Source organism: Cherax quadricarinatus, chromosome 56 (assembly GCF_038502225.1).
Source record: "Cherax quadricarinatus isolate ZL_2023a chromosome 56, ASM3850222v1, whole genome shotgun sequence".
NCBI classification, from domain to species: domain Eukaryota; kingdom Metazoa; phylum Arthropoda; class Malacostraca; order Decapoda; family Parastacidae; genus Cherax; species Cherax quadricarinatus.
Window position 1 is genome coordinate 9,699,539 of NC_091347.1, and position 15,845 is coordinate 9,715,383.

At 42.6% G+C, this 15,845-nt stretch overlaps 1 long non-coding RNA gene across 2 annotated transcripts in view; it reads right to left on the reverse strand.

Annotated features, from left to right (window-relative positions):
* Positions 1-2,637: 2,637 nt before the first annotated feature.
* LOC138854370 (uncharacterized) overlaps positions 2,638-15,845 on the reverse strand; it is a 107,118-nt gene continuing 93,910 nt past the window's right edge. Inside the window, exon 3 of one of the 2 annotated variants that reach the window (XR_011393558.1) lies at positions 2,638-3,308. This is a non-coding gene — a long non-coding RNA (uncharacterized lncRNA). Of the gene's footprint in view, positions 3,309-5,196; positions 6,465-15,845 lie in introns of those variants that run through there. The other variant, XR_011393557.1, reaches the window with a different exon arrangement.

The window sequence follows — 15,845 nt, forward strand, 5'->3', positions numbered from 1 at the left end:
CCAGTGTCGTCAGGCCGATTTCCCTCAACCTTTCTTCGTAGGACAATCCCCGTAGCTCTGGGACTAGTCTTGTTGCAAACCTGTGTGTGTGTGTGTGTGTGTGTGTGTGTGTGTGTGTGTGTGTGTGTGTGTGTGTGTGTGTGTGTAAAAGCTAACAATGTACAGATCTTGACGTACACCACCATCCTCAGCATGTTACAACGTACAGATCTTGACGTACACCACTATCCTCAGCATGTTACAACGTACAGATCTTGACGTACACCACCATCCTCAGCATGTTACAACGTACAGATCTTGACGTACACCACCATCCTCAGCATGTTACAACGTACAGATCTTGACGTACACCACCATCCTCAGCATGTTACAACGTACAGATCTTGACGTACACCACCATCCTCAGCATGTTACAACGTACAGATCTTGACGTACACCACTATCCTCAGCATGTTACAACGTACAGATCTTGACGTACACCACCATCCTAAGCATGTTACAACGTACAGATCTTGACGTACACCACCATCCTCAGCATGTTACAACGTACAGATCTTGACGTACACCACCATCCTCAGCATGTTACAACGTACAGATCTTGACGTACACCACCATCCTCAGCATGTTACAACGTACATATCTTGACGTACACCACCATCCTCAGCATGTTACAACGTACAGATCTTGACGTACACCACCATCCTCAGCATGTTACAACGTACAGATCTTGACGTACACCACCATTCTCAGCATGTTACAACGTACAGATCTTGACGTACACCACCATCCTCAGCATGCTACAACGTACAGATCTTGACGTACACCACCATCCTCAGCATGTTACAACGTACAGATCTTGACGTACACCACCATCCTCAGCATGTTACAACGTACAGATCTTGACGTACACCACCATCCTCAGCATGTTACAACGTACAGATCTTGACGTACACCACCATTCTCAGCATGTTACAACGTACAGATCTTGACGTACACCACCATCCTCAGCATGTTACAACGTACAGATCTTGACGTACACCACCATCCTCAGCATGTTACAACGTACATATCTTGACGTACACCACCATCCTCAGCATGTTACAACGTACAGATCTTGACGTACACCACCATCCTCAGCATGTTACAATGTACAGATCTTGACGTACACCACCATCCTCAGCATGTTACAACGTACAGATCTTGACGTACACCACCATCCTCAGCATGTTACAACGTACAGATCTTGACGTATACCACCATCCTCAGCATGTTACAACGTACAGATCTTGACGTACACCACTATCCTCAGCATGTTACAACGTACAGATCTTGACGTACACCACCATCCTCAGCATGTTACAACGTACAGATCTTGACGTACACCACCATCCTCAGCATGTTACAACGTACAGATCTTGACGTACACCACCATCCTCAGCATGTTACAACGTACAGATCTTGACGTACACCACTATCCTCAGCATGTTACAACGTACAGATCTTGACGTACACCACTATCCTCAGCATGTTACAACGTACAGATCTTGACGTACACCATCCTCAGCATGTTACAACGTACAGATCTTGACGTACACCACCATCCTCAGTATGTTACAACGTACAGATCTTGACGTACACCACCATCCTCATCATGTTACAACGTACAGATCTTGACGTACACCACCATCCTCAGTATGTTACAACGTACAGATCTTGACGTACACCACCATCCTCAGCATGTTACAACGTACAGATCTTGACGTACACCACCATCCTCAGCATGTTGTTGACAACATAGACAAGTGTCCTTGAAGTAACTGTTCATGTTAAGCTTCGTCTCCCACTGACTGACCTCCAGTTGTCAACACAACTTTCACACAAAGATGTACTAGTATATGTTGAACAGTCAGTAAAGATAATTATAAAAATATCTTCATTTGTATAAGTACATGTACAAGGTATACAGTCCTAGTTGACATCAGTGATATATTACTATATAGAAAGCCCCTTGTTATGCTGAGCATTATGGGCAAATTAGGTCAGTTTTGTCCCAGGATGCGACCCACACCAGTCGACTAACACCCAGGTACCCATTAGTACTAATGGGTAAACAGGGACATCTGGTGTAAGGAAACATGCCCAATGTTTCCACCCTTGCCGGAAATCGAACCTGGTAGTAGTATATAGTTTGTAGTATAGTAGTTATTACAACCCAGGATTCCAAATGGCCTGTTATCCCGGGTGTAATGGGAGCAAAATAAACACAGCAGAAAAAGTTTAGACTTATATTATCCTTCACCAATTTAGAACAGCAATATGTACACTATGTACAGAGATAAGTATAGTGCACTCCACGGTAAGCAAGGCAAAAATAGAAGCCACAAGATAGCAGACCGTGCTTCAACCAGCTCTAGAATGGGAATGACAAGGGCAGACAGGAGAGTGGTACCCACATAACCTCTGCGATTGCCAAAACCATCTTCTTATTGGCTAGAACCTGGTCACTAGTTGAACGACGGGGCCCCATCATCAACTCTTAGCAACCTGGTTCGCTGGTTGAGGGAGATAGCCTGTAAATGAGGGTGTGTACATGCGCCGAATAAAGGTTACGTACTCTTTGCATGCCACACCCCCACCCCGAGAAGGCTCAGGATTAGGCTGCCACCTCCCAGTGGTAACCGTGCCGCCATGGCACAAAATAATGGGACCGCCTTTCCTCTCCACCATCCAACTCTTAGATAGAGCTCAGCTTTTCTCGTGACAAAAAGCCAAACCCTAAACTCAGAGTGAGACAGCAGTCAGTCAGGCTAGCATAGGTCCAAGATACAGGCGGACGGTAGCCCGCATCCCCTCACTAAAAAAAAAAAAAACCCACACCAGGGGATAAAAAAAAAGCGTGAAAAGGGGTTACCACAAATAATATAACATCCTAACCTAAATAAATAAAAATATTAGACTCTAGATAAAGAGTCCGCCAACACATTTTCTTTGCCGGCAATATATTTAATTCCGAGTGAGTATGTTTGCAGTCTTAGTGTCCAGCACATGAGCCTGGTGTTGTGGTTCTTCATGGCTTGGAGATATACTAGAGGATTGTGATCACTGTAGACTGTGACCACCTGCGATGTCTGGCCCACATAAACATCGAAATGCTCCAAAGCCAGTACCAGCGCGAGGGCTTCTTTTTCAATGGTAGAGTAAACCCTCTGATGTGGCTGGAACTTGGCTGAAAAGTATGCTACAGGCTGCAACTCCTCATTCTCGTTTTGTAATAGTACTGCCCCAACCCCACACTCACAAGCATCAACCTGTAATGAAAAAGGTTTGGAGAAGTCTGGAGACAAGAGAATGGGTACAGTACACAATATTCTTTTTGCTTTGTCAAAAGCAGTTTGACAATCTGGGGTCCAATTAAAGGGAACTTTGTGACTGGTAAGAGAGGTAAGAGGGGCTACAATATCTGAGAAATTCTTACAGAATCTTCTGTAAAATCCTATCATGCCTAGGAAACGTTGAAGAGATTTCCTATCATGAGGAACTGGATAATCTTTAATAGCAAGAACTTTAGCAAGTTTAGGTGCAACTTTACCACTACCTACTTCATGGCCTAGAAAAGTGACAGTGGCCTGGCCAAAGGAAGATTTAGATAACTGTTAAATAGGAACTCTTAAAGGTCTCAAAAAGAGCCTTAAGTCTAAGTAGGTGTTGATCCCAAGTATCAGACACCACAACATCATCTAGGTACGCTGCCGTGCCTTCAAGTCCTTTAATAGCCTGATGGATAAGTTTCTGGAATGAAGAGGGGGAATTTTTCATTCTGAAGGGGGTAACTGTGTACTGATAATGACCTCCTGGAATTACGAAGGCAGAGATTTCCTTCGCCTTATCCGTCAAAGGTACCTGATAGGAACCTTTAAGGAGATCTAACTTGGACACAAAAGTAGCCTTACCCACAAAGTCAATTACGTCATCCAGATGAGGAAGAGGGTAAGCATCTGTAATTGTGACCTCATTCACCTTACGGTAGTCTGTACACATACGAAACCCTCCATCAGCCTTCTTCACAAGGATGCACGGTGAAGCCCATAGACTAGATGACTCCTCCACTAAACCATGCTTTAACAAAAATTCTACTTCCTGCTGAAGTAGCCTTTGCTTTTCAGGATTAGCTCTGTAGGGGGAGAGTTTAATTGGTTTAGAGTTTCCCACATCTACATCATGATAACCTAACGTACATTTTTTCGGCACATCCGAAAAAATATTAGGATATGACTGTAGAAGCTCAGTTAAATTTGTTGCTTGCATTTCAGATAATCCCTCCATTAAAGGGCTAGGATCCTTGAGGAGGACAGAATTTGAAAGTTTAATATTAATTTCAGAGATAAGAGTGCAAAGAATCAGAGTCGTCCTCAGAGGTAGAGGACAGAGTCATTACTGGGACTTGACCTGGTGTATGGAAATATTTTAATTGATTAATGTGGTAAGTTTTAGTTTTTGAGGTCTTATCAATGGGAGCTACCACATAATTTACATCAATCTGCATAGGTCCCGTAAATCTAGCTTTCAAGGTGTGGCCAGGTATAGGTTCCTGTACCAACACCTTGTCTCCTGGATGGAAGGAGCGGAATTTTGCACTTCTGTCATACCTCTGTTTCATCTTACTTTGAGCTGTCTTTAGGTTAGCCTTGGCTAACTGACGTGCCACCTGCAACCTTGAAGACGGGTTGTAGAGTGTTGAGCTAACGTCTTCTCCCATCCATCCTTCTTTGAGCACCGTCTCTCGTACTGAGAACAGCAACAAAGGTAGTGATTCATCCCAGTCTATAGGAAAGTGCATGCAAAAAGTTCTCATCATAGTTTTTAACGTCTGATGGAATCTTTCCAAGGCGCCTTGGGACTGAGGATGATAGGCAGTGGATAAGTTGTGGATTATCCCTAACCTAGTTAATACTTCCCTAAATGCTTTGGCAGTAAAGTTAGTACCTTGATCACTTTGAATAGTTTTAGGAATGCCAAAACAAGAAATGAATTTTGTTAAAGCTTTGAGAATAGCTTTAGTATTAATACTGCGCATGGGAATTGCTTCAGGATATCTGGTTACTTTATCCATAATCGTAAATAAATATTGATTTCCAGACTTTGACCTAGGTAGTGGACCTACACAATCTATAATTAAATCTGCAAAAGGTTCTCCATCAGCAGGTATAGGTTGGAGAGGTGCAGGTTTAATGGAATGTCCAGGTTTCCCTACTTGTTGACATTCTCGGCAACACCTAATATGATTCTTCACATCTCTTTAATTTTGGCCAATAAAATTCTTTTGTGATTCTATACAAGGTTTTTGTAATTCCTAAGTCACCTCCTAATGAAGTATTATGAGCTATATTTAATATTTGAGGTCTAAACTTGGTTGGAACCACTAACCTGTCATACAATTGCCGGCCCTCTATCTCCTTACCAGTCTAAGTGCAGATCAAATAATCGTTTTTAACTTCATACTTGACCGGATGACCCAAAGAGGATTTACCCATGGCTGCCTCAAAAGCGAATTTTAAAGAAGGGTCCTTTCGTTGTTCCTCCCGGAAGTACAGTCCCTCGGGCATGGAAACAGAGACATCTGGCAATCCTGCAACCTGGGAATAGGAAGGCTTGATCGGGGTCTGTTCACTTGATTTACGAGGCTCCGGCCGGTGTGCCTCATAAAACAACGTGGCTATTCCGAGATCGGAGTCGTCCAAGGATAGGTCAACATTCTCTCCAAACAACCCTTGGGATGTTGCCCGAGTTATGGCCAACACCGGAGAAGAATTACTCATTATAGGTTCAGGACACGCACTAATAACATGGCATCTTTCATGTGGAATCCTTTTGAGACACCTACAGTCAAGTACCCAGTGTAATATTTGCACTGTACGTAAATTTTATGCAATGGAACAGAATATATAGCTCCTCCAAATGCTTCCAATAAAACAGAGGAATTCAAGGAAGTGTTCTCTGAAAGGGGTAATATTCCTTCTCTTACAAGTGAGCAATATGCTCCAGTATCTCTAAAGGTCTTTACTTCAGTTGTTTCTGAGTTTTCCTGAAGGGAAATAAGACTCTTGCAATAATAAGGGGCCATACCTTTTTCTACTTCTCTAGGGGACATGTTACTAGGGATATTAGAGATTTTCCCAATGGGTTGGGGTTTGTGGGGGCAGTTGGGACGGATATGACCTACTTTGTTACAAAGGAAGCAGACGACAGGCTTGCCCTTTACTCCCTGCTGACGTTGCAAATAGTGTCGTTCTGGCTGGTGTCTCTGGATACTGTTGTCGAGATGCACCATGAGTAGTCTGCCTCTCCGCAGGTGGACCATAAGTTGAGAAGCGTGGCTCACCAGGTGACTTAGTTGGCTGACGTAGACGTTCTCCCTCCGGCTGGCACTTCATTCTCCAAGGTTGACGATCTCTGCTCATGCCAGGCTGTTGAAAAGAGAGACGGGACCGCTCGGACAAGGAGCGGTTAGTTTCGAAGGTATCAGCCAACCTGGCTGCCTCCAATGCAGTGGTTAAATCACGATCCTGCAGAAAGACTCAAACCTCTGGTCCCACAGACTCCAGCAGGTTATCAATCAGAATAAGCTGTACCAGCTCCTCAAAGGTAGAGACACCACTTGCTTTATACCAGCTGGTAAAAGCTTTGGTTTGCTGTCTCATAAAGTCCACTAGGGATTGACCAAGCTGTCGTCTGCCCAGCTTGAATTTTTTTTTATATTTGGCTGGGATACATGTATATGCTCCCAACACTGTGGTCTTCACTACTTTATAATCAGAAAATTCAGCGTCATTTAATACTGACGTAAATTCCTGTGCCTTACCCAATAATGCTGTATGAACCAACGATGCCCAATGCTCTTCCGGCCACCTCAAGGCTCGAGCCTAATTTTCGAGGCTTTCGAAAAATTGTTCTGGTTCGGCCTCATTGAAGCAGGGAACAAGCTGTACTGCTTTTTGTAAACTAAAATCATTTACAGAATGCGAAAACTGCCTCCTTTCTCTTTCCCTATCAAATTCTTCCCTTGCGAATGCTCTCTGTTCCCTAGTTTGCTCAAGATTGATTTTTGCCAGCTCAAGTGCCAACGACGCTGATTCACCCTGAGACAACCCAGCTGCACTATACTGACCATTTTGCTCCGTAGGTGTATCATCTTCCTCCTGCGAGAACATAGTAGTTTTGTCCTAGCTCCCGTAGAGGGAGGAGTCTGATGTGCCATCTCTTCTTCTATAAGTTTGTCAGCAATCAGTAAACGCAGTTGCGCAGCTGTGAGAGTGCGTTTGTAGTTAATGCCAATGGAACGAGTAATTTTCCAACAACGCTGTAGGGACAATTTAGGTAGGTTATGCAAAGTATATGCCGACACCAGACGTCTGACTCGTCTAGGTGGCATAAGTTATTCGCTATGCACAGTACGATTGCAGAATACCCCAACGTAACACGTTAATTTGCAGAACACGCTTAGCTATGCACAGTACGATTGCAGAATACGCATACAAGCAAAGCTGACTGCAAAATTCTCCACACCGAACAGGCTAGTAACAACTGACACGCAAAATTTGTAAAGCAATGCCAGACAGCTACACTGTTCTAGAAGATTGACCGTAGCGAAGCGAGCACACCGAACAAGCTAGTAGCGAGCTGTTGAACGATCACACAATAGCAAGGCTGACCATAAAGCAACTGACACGCAAAATTTGTAAAGCGTAGGCAAAGCTAATGCAATGCCAGACAGCAAGCTGCACAATGTTCCTGCTACGAGCTTCACCCTAAGCTCAACAGTTTCTAAATCCAGCTCCAGCTCTCGGACAGGCTACCCATATTACAACCCAGGATTCCAAATGGTCTGTTATCCCGGGTGTAATGGGAGCAAAATAAACAGCAGAAAAAGTTTAGACTTATATTATCCTTCACCAATTTAGAACAGCAATATGTACACTATGTACAGAGATAAGTATAGTGCACTCCACGGTAAGCAAGGCAGAAATAGAAGCCACAAGATAGCAGACCGTGCTTCAACCAGCTCTAGAATGGGAATGACAAGGGCAGACAGGAGAGTGGTACCCACATAACCTCTGCGATTGCCAAAACCATCTTCTTATTGGCTAGAACCTGGTCACTAGTTGAACGACGGGGCCCCATCATCAACTCTCAGCAACCTGGTTCGCTGGTTGGGGGAGATAGCCTGTAAATGAGGGTGTGTACATGCGCTGAATAAAGGTTACGTACTCTTTGCATGCCACAGTAGTAGTATAGTAGTAATAGTATAGTATAGTATAGTAGTAATAGTATAGTGGTAGTAGTATAGTAGTAGTAGTAGTAGTTAGTAACGTAGTAGTAATATAGTAGTAGTTAGTAGTAATATAGTAGTAGTTAGTAGTATAGTAGTAGTTAGTAGTATAGCAGTAATAGTAGTATATCAGTAGTACTATAGTAATGTAGTAGTAGTTACACTAACAGTCACCCAGGGTGGTAGTTACACTCTCACCCAGGGTGGTAGTTACCCTCACCCAGGGTGGTAGTTACAGTAACGCTCACTCAGGGTGGAAGTTACACTACACTCACCCAGGGTGGTAGTTACACAAACACTCACCCAGGGTGGTAGTTATACTAACACTCACCCAGGGTGGTAGTTACACTAACACTCACCCAGGGTGGTAGTTATACTCTCATCCAGGGTGGTAGTTACACAAACACTCACCCAGGGTGGTAGTTACACTAACACTCACCCAGGGTGGTAGATCGCAAGTGTTTAACTGCTAGTTACTTATTGTTCACAACACACACACACACTGGGTAGGCATAATAACAACACACACATTACTGGGAAAGTGGCTAACTAAATACTGCTGGTCGGGTGAGTCACACTGTGGAGGAAGAGCCGGAAGATAAAATCACAATGGAGCCACCAGTACCCATGGAAGTACCTAGTCTTACAGACGTTGTTCGATTTGAACAGCACTTTGACCTACCACATCACTCTTGCCCATGGAAAAGAAAGCTAACAGTTCAGTGCGAACAGCGAATGAAGAATTAGACACATGTGCAACATTTGGGTATCATTACTGTAGACGTTTCGCCATCCAGTGGCTTTATTAATACAACTTCAAGGACATAACTGGAAGACAGTACAGTGCTAGTCACGGTATTATGCCGCCCCTTCCCCTCACACGTATCAAAACACACATACCATGGAAGATTATAATATGTGTATCTGCACACTGAGTTTCATTACTTGGAGCTGCGTCCTTTATGCTTAATCACGTCCCTCAGCCCTGTAAGAAGACTCTCACACAAATTCTTGAGGGTTTGGTGAGGTATATTATTCCATGCCTCGTGTAGAGTAGCCTCCAGCCATGGCCTGGAACTGATATCCTTGCCCAGTAAACTTCGCTTCACTATTGACCAGAGGTTTTCAATAGGGTTTAGTTCTGGGGAATTGCCTTAAGCCACTGAACTACATACTTGGCGGTATGACAGTGCACTATCCTGCATAAAAACTGTAGCCCCACACTTGTCAAATGCCTCAGGTAAATTGTCACACAATAACTCCAGGTAATTATACTGGTTCATATACTGGTTTTTGGGAAGCACAATGAGTTCACCAACACTCTGAGCACTGAAACACCCCCAAACCATGAGCGAGTCTGGGTGTTTGGTGGTGCCACAGGTGTAGCGTGGGTCTAGCGGGTCACTATCTCTGGGTCGGTACACATGTTCCCCATGGTTACAGGTGACTGTGAAGGTTGCTTCATCATTCCAAAGTACTTCAGACCACTGTTGAGGATTCAAGTGAAGATATTTCTTTGCATAATCCAGCCTATGTTTCTTCTATGGCTTGGAGAGGATCGGTTTCTTAACCTGGCGGTGACTACTGTAGCCCAGTTCCGACACGTCTGTTAACAGTTCTTACAGACATCTCTTAGAGATGTTTTTTTTTTTCTTTCAGTTCTCTAGCAGTTCTCTAGCAGGGTTAAATTTACCCCTTAGGGGTAAAAAAAAACTACATGACAAAGGGTAAATATTTTTATGCAAAACCTGAATAATTATTTTTTTTAGGACCTTGTTTTTCTGTCTCTTTATGATGGCGATATTTTTTTTTGTATGGAAGTGAGTAAATGGAGAAATACATCAAGCCGAGGGAATTGATGATGGAAAAAAAAGTTGAGAATCCCTGCCTTATGTGTATTCACTGCTTCTTTAACACAAGGTACGAAAAGATGTCTTCTTCGAGGGGCCAGGCGAGGTTTGGCAGACTCGACACCACCACCAGCCACCTTGAAACGCTGCACCCAGTTCCTCACTGAACACTCTCACACACCAACATTCTCCACTTTCTTTTGTCTAGTGCCCAGCTTTGTGAAGCCCTATGATTTGAGCTATAGTTTCAGGTGTTAAAGACTTCCTTTAACCCATAATCAAATATCTATAGCCCCAAAGCCAAAGGAAACACCGGACAAAAGATGGGACAGATGAGAGACAAAAGTGCAACACTTCATCTCACCATGGCAGCCACGTCAGCACTGAGGAGTCACTGTGGAGTGTGGCGGCAGGCCATGATATCATGCTAACGGTTGCTACCCGGTATAATGCACTGACAAAATAAGGCCCCCCCCCCTGTATGGTAGGCCTTTGATTTTCATCATGGCATTATACTAGGGCACTCACCCGGCATAATGCCGTGACTAGAACTGTACATTTGCCATTTTTCCACTTGTCTGGCACTACGCCAGTTTATAGTGATATGTTGAAAAGATTAGCCAAAGGTTTGTTAAATTCCTCTTTACATTCCTTTAAAACCCTTGCAAATAGTTCATCAGGACCTGGGGATTTGTTAGGTTTTAATTTCTCTATTTTTCTGAGGACCATGTCACTAGTTACCCCGATCGTACATACTTTATTATCGTTCTGTTCTACATAATTTATTAATTCTGGAATTTTGCTAGTATCTTCCTGAGTAGAAACCGAGTGGAAGTGCTGAAAATTTCACACTGTCAGTGATCTGACCAGAGTTAGTCTTAAGTGGACCTATCTTGTCCCTAATCTTACTTCTGTATACCTGAAAGGATCCTTTTGGGTTAGTCTTCGAATCCCTTGCGACTTTAACCTCATAATCCCTTTTTGCTTTTATTCTTTTTTTTCTCTCTTTAATTGACTATACTGATTTCTTAACTGCCCTTCCCCTCTTTTGATACGCCTATATATGCCTCTTTTTCAACTAATGAGATATTTCAATCTATTGTTCATCCACTTGGGATCAAAAGTTGTCTGGGCAGCTAGAACTATGCTCTGAAAAACGTCATATTGGCAACCATCACCACCTACCTATCCCATACTCAGGTCATTCCAATTCAGCCCACCCAGGTAATTTCTCAGTTCCATGAAATCGGCCAAGCAAAAATCTTGGACAGCGAATTGACTGCAGTTATTTGGATAATTCCATGATATATTGAAACTAAGTGATTGGTGATCGCTTTCCAAAGTTCATCATTAACCTCAAGATTATTAATTAGCGATTCCTTGCTGGCAAGAACCAAGTCCAGCAGGTTGCTTCCTCTAGTTAGTTCTGTCACCAACTGTTTTAAAAAGCAATCCTGAACCATATCTAGAATGCCACTAGACTCAATATTTCCTGTCACACTGTTCCAATCAGTTTGTCTAAAGTTAAAATCTCCCATTAACACATTTTCATATCTAGATGCCTTATGAATTTCATCCACAGCAGCTTACTGCACTCTCTATCAAGATTTGGGGGCCTATAAATCACACCCAAAATTAATTTTTCACGACCCCTGAGAAACTGTTGCCAGATTCTGTGTCCCATGTTTCTAATTTTATATCTTGTCTAATACAACAATTTAAATTATCTCTGACATACATCGCCACTCCACCACCATTCCTGTTGGCCCTATCAGTGTGACATAGTTTATAACCCTGTATGTTGCATTCAGAAGGCATTTCTCTATGTTTCAAGTTGAACCAGGTCTCCGTTAAAGCAAAAATATCTGTTACCTGCACTTGCAAGTAATCTTAGCTCATCTATCTTATTTCTTAGACTCCTACTGTTAGTATAGTAAACCTTAAGGGTCTAGTCACTCGTTGCCCTCTACTATCTCTCTTTGATCAATTGCTTTGCCTTTACTAGCAACTTTATATTGAATATTGTCTTTTAAACATATCCCTGAGGTATCCTGGTAACATCTGCTCTTTTCAACCCCAGTACTGCAGCCTGACTGCTTCCCACACACACACACATACCTCTATAATCTGTCAGTTTAACGTCCTAGACAAGTCAGCAATGGCCCCCTCAATCGAGAGGTTATAAGAACATAAGAAAGGAGGAACGCTGCAGTAGGCCTCTTGGCCCATGCTAGGCAGGTCCTTCACAATTCCAACTCACTAAACAGAATAAATGCTACCCAAGCAATAAGCTTTGATAATTCTATTTACTCACTCAAGTGCAAGTCCCACTCAGATCCGACCCCCTCTCACTCATGTATTCATCCAACCTAAATTTGAAAGTAGCTAAGGGTTTAGCTTCAATAACCCTACTAGGCAGACCACTCCACTCATCAACTACCCTATTACCAAACCTTTATCCTTTCTAAATCTAAACTTATCTAATTTGAATCCATTATTGTGGGATCTCTCTTGGAGGGATATCATCAAAACCTTATTTACATGCCTTTAATACCCATCTTCCACTTATACACTTCGATCATGTCTCCCCTCATTCTTCGTCTTACAAGTGAATGTAATTTAAGGAACTTCAATCTTTCATGTGGAAGGTTTCCACGCTGAATGTTTTCTAACGAATTTATATCCATTCTGCAATATGGAGACCAGAACTGAGCTGCGTAATCAAGGTGAGGTCTTACTAATGATGTATAAAGTTGTAGTATAAACACTAGACTTTTGCTGCTTACACTTCTTGGTTTAAGGTTGCTGCTTACCATAACCCCCAGTGCCAGGGTTATAGACACTCCCGAGCTTCAGAACCTTGCATTTATCTACACTGAAGTGTATCTGCCACTTTTCTGACCAGGAATTGAGTTTGTCTAAATTCTCCTGAAGTTTCGTGACATCTACGTTTGAATCAATTATCCTTCCTATTTTCGTGTCACTAGTAATTCTGTAACAAGTGGCGTTCCAACAAGTGGAACGCCACTTGTTACAGATCCCCACTCGGATTTAACCCCATTTATGCACACACTCTGCTTCCTAAATAACAAAAAGGCACAATACCGTGACTGGAACGATACACAAATAACCCGCACATAGAAGAGAGGAGCTTACGACGACGTTTCGGTCCGACTTCGACCATTTACGAAGTCACACCGTAACCTCCTCTCTTGTATGTGCGGGTTATTTGTGTACTCTGCTTCCTGTTCGTGAGCCATGACTCATCCATGACAGCACTTCGTCCCCAGTGCCATGAGCTGCCACTTTCTTTAACAGTCTCTGGTGTGGTACTCTATCAAAAGTCTTACTAAAATCTAAATAAATAATACAGAATTCTTTATCGTGATCAACAGCCTCAAAAGCTTTACTGAAGAAGGTTAACAAATTAGTTAGGCAGGAACGGCCCCTCGTGAATCCATGCTGAGTATCATTAATCAAATTATGCTTATCCAGATGGCTTATAATTTCGGCAATAATTGACTAGTAATTTGCCTACAATTGAGGTCAGGCTTACTGGGCGGTATTTTGACGGTAACGACTTGTCCCCTGCTTTAAAAATATTAATTACATTGGCCATCTTCCACATATCAGACACTACACCTGTTTGAAGATATATATTAAAAATATTAGTCAATGGTTCACGAAGTTCCATTTTGCACTCTAAGAACCCTTGAAAAAGTTCATCGGGGAAAGGGGATCTATTTTGCCTCAATCGGTCTGTTTAATAACCATTTCGCTAGTGACTGTGATATTACATAATTTATCTTCTTCAGACCCACTATAAAACCTAATTATTGGGATATTATCGTCTTCCTGAGTGAAAACTGAAAATAATTATGAAAATCGAGCACATTTCATTCTCAATGTCAGCAAGATGCCCAGAGTTATTAAGGGGACATATCTTTTCTCTAATTTTTGTTCTATAAACCCATAGTAACACCAACACTCAGTAACACTCACAGGAACACCAACACTCAGTAACACTCACAGGAACACCAACACTCAGTAACACTCACAGGAACACCAACACTCAGTAACACTCACAGGAACACCAACACTCAGTAACACTCACAGGAACACCAACACTCAGGAACAATTACATCCTGAGTAACCAACAAGATGTGAGAAACATCAGACTGTCGCAGGCTGGGAAAGAATGAGGAACATTCCCAGTAGAGAGAATCGACATATGTGAAGAATTAAAGAGAATAAATATCCCAAGTGGTATTCGTAGAGAGGAAAGAAATAATGTCAACAAATGTGCGAGCTAGAAGAGATTAAACTACGTTAAAAGACATGCAGACAGCCAAAGGCTTACTGGAGATACCGAGAAAAAGCATAAGGGGACAGGGACTGGTAAACTGCATCTCCCAAGACTGCAAGAAAACTCTTGACATGATTTTCCGCCATAGATGATCCACAGGCGGGAAGTGCCATCAGGGCTGACAGAAAGTGGCCTTTAGTGTAGACGTTTTCAAACCATTTGAAGTTATAGAAATTCTCCGGTTAAAATAAATTACTGGAATTTTTGTCCAAGGAAAGAAAACAAAACGCGTCACCGTCTCGTTAGCAAGGAAACTGACACTACAAATATCTTTGTAAAACCCCTTCAGTTATCAAGAGAGTTCATTATAATTCTATACTGTAGTCATACTCAAGAAAACAGTCAGAAAACTAACACACTTCAAGTTTGTTTGGTCGCCTGAAATGACAGAGAAAAACAGGTTTAAAATACAGTTACATTAACTCGATCAGAACTAACCCTAGAAACAGCGATAACCTCAGCGAACAGTGTTATATATCATCAGATGTGTGCTTACATAAAGTGCCTCTGCGTCTTGCTGTGATTATGGTCAAGCAGCACATACTAAGTCATGAGAGAGTTCTAGCTCTCTCTAGACAGTTCTTAATCTTGTCAATCTCATCATTCACAATAAAATTTTGTAAAATTTGTAAAATTTCAATTACTCAGATATGGTAAACATGAGGAAATTAAATCTTCATCAGAGTACAAAACAAATTCTGGCCACAAAATAGAGCGAAACACCAACGTCAAAGACCTGGGAGTGATCATGTCGGAGGATCTCACCTTCAAGGACCATAACATTGTATCAATCGCATCTGCTAGAAAAATGACAGGATGGATAATGAGAACCTTCAAAACTAGGGAGGCCAAGCCCATGATGACACTCTTCAGGTCACTTGTTCTATCTAGGCTGGAATATTGCTGCACACTAACAGCACCTTTCAAGGCAGGTGAAATTGCCGACCTAGAAAATGTACAGAGAACTTTCACGGCGCGCATAACGGAGATAAAACACCTCAATTATTGGGAGCGCTTGAGGTTCCTAAACCTGTATTCCCTGGAACGCAGGAGGGAGAGATACATGATTATATACACCTGGAAAATCCTAGAGGGACTAGTACCGAACTTGCACACGAAAATCACCCACTACGAAAGCAAAAGACTTGGCAGACGATGCACCATCCCCCCAATGAAAAGCAGGGGCGTCACTAGCACGTTAAGAGACCATACAATAAGTGTCAGGGGCCCGAGACTGTTCAACTGCCTCCCAGCACACATAAGGGGGATTACCAACAGACCCCTGGCAGTCTTCAAGCTGGCA